Below are 6,000 nucleotides of genomic sequence, written 5' to 3'. Positions count from 1 at the left end.
TACAGAGGCCCACTGTATATTCATTGAAAAAAATTCATGTGTAAGTGGACCCATCCATTTCAAACCCATGCTGTTCAAGGGTCAAATGTAAATAAGGCTCTATATTGTCAAGATATCAGTTCTTCCCAACTTGATCTGTAGATGCAGTACAATCCCAATTAAAACCCAATCAAGTTTTTGTGTATGTGTGTGTATGGCTACTGATAAACTGGTTATAAAGTTTATATGAAGAGGCAAAAGACCCCAAACAGCCAACACAATATTGAAAGAAAAGAACAAAGTCAGAAGACTGATACTACCCACCTTCAAGACTACTACAGAGTGAGAATCAAGACAGTTTGGTAATGGTAAAAACAAACAAACAAACAAACAAACAAATGAAAACCAGCAGATAAATTGGTCAATTGAACAGAACAGAAAACTCAGAAATAGACACACACAAATAGAGCCAAGTGATCTTTGACAAAGGAACAATGGTAAGTCAATGGAGAAAAGATAGTTTTTTCATCAGAGGTACTGGAACATCTGGACATCCATATGCAAAAAATAAATCTAGGCACAGACTGTCTACCTTTCATGAAAATTAACTTAAAATGGATCATAGATCTAAATGTAAAATCCAAAGTGATTAATCTCCTAGAATATAATATAGGTGAAATTCTAGGTGACCTTGGGTTTGGTGATGACTTTGAAAATACTTCAAAAACACAATCCATGAAAGAAAAAATTGGGATGTTGGAATTCATTAAAATTAAAAATTTCTGCTGTTTGTTAAGAAAATAAAAAAAAGACTAGCCATAGACTAGGAGACAATATTTGCAAAACATAAATCCAATAAAGGATATGTATCTAAAACATGCAAAGAAATCTTAAAGTAATGAGAACACAACACAATTAAGGGCCAAACAATAAAAACTGCATAGAAGATCTGAACATACATCTCATTAATGAAGATATATAGATGGCAAATAAGCATATGAAAAATGCTCATCAGAGAATTGCAAATTAAAATGATATCCCTTACCATAAAATATATATATACAAAATCTTATTTCTCTTTCTCTAGGGAACCCCAACTAATATACATGGCATTCTCAGCTACTTGTGTATATAATTTTTATCATCATTTTATTTCTAAAACTGATTCAAGTGCCTGGCACTTTGTTGGTGGCTGATAATATTTATAGATTTTATGTTAGCAGCCCCCAACCTTTTTGGCACCAGAGACTGGTGCTCCTATGAGAATCTAATGCCTGATGATCTGAGATGTAGCTGAGGTGGTGAAGCTAGAGCTGGGGAGTGGCTGCAAACACAGATGAAGCTTCACTGACTCACCTGGTGCTCACTTCCTGCTGTGTGGTCCAGGTTTGTAACAAATCACAGACCGATAGTGGTCCATGGCCTAGAGGTTGGGGACGCCTGCTTTAGAGTATTCACCATCTGACATTCTTTTACCTCTTGTAGCGAAAGAGTTCATTTACTTTTTCCTCTCATCCTTATCCATATTTTTGCAAAAGCCCAACTTATAGGAGGGATGAGGGCATAGACAACAAACCACTACCCTCCTCCTTGATCATTAGCTTGAAAAGAGAAAAGAAACCTCTAACTGGTCTCTTTCATTTCTTGTAGACTGTCCACTGTTAGTAGGATAGAGAATGAAGAAAAGTATATATATATATGAAGGTGATGGTGGAAGGGGGTTGGGAACAATTATCTATTGTGGTCTGAAAAGTTCAGGAAAAGAGCATTAAGTAGTTACCTCAGAAGACAAATACCATTATGATTTCACTTACATGTGAAATTTGAAAAACAAACAAAACAGAAATGGACTCATAAATACAGAGAACAAATTGATGGTTGCCATTTGGCAGTTATAAAAGAGTCACAGGAATATAAATATAGCATTGACAGTATAGTCAATAATATTCTAATAGTTATGTATGGTGCCAGGTGGGTACTAGACTTATTGGGGGATCACTTTATAAATTATATAAACGTCAAACCACTGTGCTGTACACCTGTAACTAATAATATTGAATGTCAGCTATAACTGAATAATAATAATAAAATAGACTACAAAAGAGAATTACCTCAGGTAAATCGGAGGAAGAATTAGGGAGAAAAGGCCTCATTGAATAAAAAAAGCAGAAGGAAAAAACAAGTTACCAAGAAAAGAAAACCTGTTTTCTCTTTACCTTAGAGACTTTCAGCACACAGGTAATGAGCTTTAAAAAGCTAGAGTTATGTACCTTTACCCAAAGAACAATATACTATAACCACTTTCTCTAAATTTAATCTATAAATTCATTATTTTGTTTGAATTTTCTCAATGCTGTGGTCATTATTCCCTTTTATTTCTTGTTATTCCTTAGCTAAGAAAAGCAACTTTCTTTCTTTTCTTTTACACATAATTTGAGTTGGTCCTAAACATTTTTATATGTCATTCCTCCTGATTGGAGTGCCCTTCCACCTACTCTGACCAACTATACCACTCTTTCTTTTTGTCTTTACGGTACTTTGTCCATAAATGTTTCAGGCTTTCATTGAATTAAAGAAAAAAAATGCATTACAAAGCCTATTCTGTAACAAAACTCTTCAAAGCAATGTGTCCTTTCATTACAATCACCCGGTTTGTGAATTTTACCTTTGTTCCAACAAATTTACACCCAATTTTTTCATGTCTTCTTGATTCATTCCCTTTTTTCTATACCTACTAAAGTGTAAGTTGTTTTCATTAACTTTAACCACTAACTTGGGAAACTGCCAACTCTTCATAGTATGCCTATTACCTGGAGATATGTAAAAATCATTCTTATTGCTTATTACCCAACACCCAGTAGAGTAACTAGCCCAGAGTAGGTGCTCATAAATACTTGGTGTCTGAATAAAGTGAAATATTTGGTGTCTAAAGGAGTTAACGTGACATTTATAAAAGCAATACTGATCTGTGGAATAAGAAAACTACATTTTGAATTACTAGCAGCTAATTAAGTATGCCAGTTCTTTCTTGTTTCAGTACGGAGGTACACGATTTGAGGACTTAAATTTTTAATTTTGGAAGGTTTAACAACATTTTGTCTTCAAGAATCCACATATTGACCATAAGTATCCAAATCTCTTTCTAGTACTCAAATCAAAAAGTTTACCTGCCACCTCCAACTTTTGGTCTGAAACATTCCTTGCCAGAAGCCAGGTACTGCTTTTTGCTCACCTAATTGGAGTCCAACCTCGGCCCTTTTCACTCAGCCATCACTTGCAACACGCCCCTCTCACCTCTCCCCGACGTCCCCTTCCCACTCTCCCTCTCACACCAAACCACACTCGAAATAGGAAACCACAATTCCGCCAGCTCCCGTGGCGATTCGGCCACGCTAAAAGTTGAGGCCACAAGATGCATTTTTAACCACGCGGGTTTCCTCCTCTAACCAGATGAGGTTTTGTCTTGACAAGAGTTTGCTCTCGCGGATCGCTGCAGTCGCAGGGGACCGAATGGCAGCACTCCGCCCGCACTGCGCCGGAAGCCTGGCGAGCCCGCCCGCTGCTCCACACTCCGGAGGGCTTCCCAAGCGCACTCCCTCGCCCGCAGACCCCGCCCCGCGGAGGGGCACGCGCATGCCCGGTGCGCGCGTTCTGCCTCGGCGCCCGTCCCGCCTCTGTTCCCCGTGGGCCCTCGCGCGCGGCCTGCCACCGGCGCTTCCCGCCGCCTCGCCCCTCCCGGTCGTTTGCGGGCGCGCGCACCTCCTCGCTCGGGGGAGCCCCGGGACGCGCCTAGCGAGCGGCGATTGGCTGACGCGGTGGCTGCGCGTTGGGCCTGAGAAACTCTGGGCGAACGGGCAGAGTCGGCTCCAGGGCGGTTCCCGGCGCATCCTAGGTAAACGAGTGGGCTGGGAGGTTTGGGCGCCCGGGACCGGAGGGGTAGGCACAGACCGGCCCTGGAAATTCCGGCCGCAGCCTCCTTGGGGAAGGCGAAGGGGTCGCGCGATATCTGCACCGTGTAAATGTTGGCCCGTGCGGCCGAGAGTGATGGGGCTCCCTGGAAGGTCAGCGTCGTGGGGGTCTACAGGTCCTCTTTCTGGGTATGATTTCAGCATCCTTCTCTGTTTCCTCTGTTTTCTACTGCAAAGTTAAGCATTTATTCAAGGGTGTAAGTTTTTGTTTTTCCTTTAGGAGACGGTGAGTTAGAGGGTATAGGTCCTGGTTCAACCTTTGATTGATTCTGTGCCCTTGAGAGTACTTAATTGTTCTGTATTTTAGGTATCACATTTGTAAGTTTCGGGAAAGGATGCAGTACTTTTTTTAGGCACACTGAACCATGCTGTAGAAATATACTGTTAGAATATTTTTGGTTTACAATGTCTCCAGGCCCAAATTTCTTTAACTGGAAGGTGACACCACCCAACAGTATTTGCGAAGTACTTTAAGCTCCATGGATGGAAGGAACTGGATAAACACAACATAGCATTATTAGGCAGGATGGTAGAAGAAAAACTTTCCACAAGAATTAAGCTCCATGGGTGGAAGGAACTAGATAAACACAACATAGGCAGAATGGTAGAAAGAAAAACTTTCCACAAGAACAGGCTTTTTGAAAAACTCTTTTGAACATTTATGTAGATTAAATCACAGTGGTTAGACAAAGGTAAGCCAAAAACAATAGGCCAAACAAAACTACGTTCCAAGGTTTGTTTTTTTTTCTTCCCCAGATAGTTTTAACATACTATCACAAGATGTTGGCTTTTCAAAGTTTCTCCTAGGGATCTAGTGTGGAACTAACTTAAAATGACAGTTGCATATTCATTTGGGTATCCGATGCAATAGTATACCGAGAAAAGTAATTAAAACAAAGCTGACTTCTATATTAGGTAAACGGAATTAAGATATCTCACTGGTGAGAGGTAAAAATGGCAAATCAGAAAAGTCAACGGGAGATACACACGATTTTCCTTCAGAGGAATAGTTTCTAGAAATCTTTTTAGTGTGTTAATTGTTAAAGGATAATAGACCTACAGAATGTGCATGAATCATAAGTGTACAGCTCATTGAATTTTCATGAAGTATATCTAGTGCCTGGATCAAGAAAGCATTACTTGCATCCCAGACACCCCACTTTGTGCCCCCTTCCCAAAGGTAATCATTGTCTCTATTTTTAACATCTATGAATCTACCTATTATTAATTTTATATAAATAGAATCATACAGTATATAGTCCTTTGTGTCCCACTTTTGCTTCGTATCGTACTTGTGAGATTTATACAAGTTATACAGAAGTAGTTTGTTTTTACGCTGTATAGTATTCCATTTAGTTTTTGGCTATTACCAATAGGGCTTCTAGGAATATTTTTAAAAGTATTTTGGTGAATGTATGTATACATATCTGTTGGATATATACCTGCTGGTGAAATGGCTTTGTTATAGGGTATGCAGATATGTATTTCTGATATAACTACCAAATAGTTTTTCAGATTAGTTATGTCAATTAACTCCTTTAAGCAGTGTTTTAGAATTCTTGTTCCTCCAAATGTTTACAACACTTATTATTATCTTTTATTTTAGCCAGTTTGATGGGTATATAGTGATATCACATTGAGGTTTTTCCCTGATTTCTGTAATTACTAATAATATTTAACACTTCATATATTCATTGGCATTTGGATATCCTCTATTACAGGAGTCATCAAATTTTATGTAAAGGGGCAGATAGTAAATATAGGCAGTTCTGGATTTGTAGGGTTTCAGTTAAAGCAGTGTCGTGTGAAGCTAGAACTGTCTGTATTTTAGGATTTGCAACCAACATACAGTCTTGGTTGTATTTCCTTGCTATCCTTCTTTCCTTCCCACCTTCCCTTTTTTTCTTCTTTCTTTTTCTTTCCCTCCTTCCTTTCCTCCTTTCTTTTCTTCCTTCTTTCCTTCCTTTTTTGCCTGCCAGCTTGTTGCCTGCCTTCCCATCCTCCCTTTTCCCTCTCTGCTTTCCTTCTTGTTTCATAGTTTGCTAGCCCCTGG

General features: G+C 39.4%; 1 protein-coding gene across 2 annotated transcripts in view; it reads left to right on the top strand.

The window, feature by feature from the left end:
- Positions 1-3,681: 3,681 nt before the first annotated feature.
- MIPOL1 (mirror-image polydactyly 1) overlaps positions 3,682-6,000 on the top strand; it is a 231,853-nt gene continuing 229,534 nt past the window's right edge. Inside the window, exon 1 of one of the 2 annotated variants that reach the window (XM_016138601.2) lies at positions 3,682-3,871. The gene's annotated coding sequence lies outside the window, so the exon portion shown is untranslated. The remainder of the gene's footprint in view (positions 3,872-6,000) is intronic. The other variant, XM_016138599.2, reaches the window with a different exon arrangement.

This window comes from Rousettus aegyptiacus, unplaced genomic scaffold (genome assembly GCF_014176215.1).
Source record: "Rousettus aegyptiacus isolate mRouAeg1 unplaced genomic scaffold, mRouAeg1.p scaffold_m13_p_3, whole genome shotgun sequence".
In the NCBI taxonomy this organism is placed as follows: domain Eukaryota; kingdom Metazoa; phylum Chordata; class Mammalia; order Chiroptera; family Pteropodidae; genus Rousettus; species Rousettus aegyptiacus.
The sequence above is the reverse complement of the archived record's forward strand: the minus strand, read 5'-3'. Positions and strand labels throughout refer to the sequence as shown.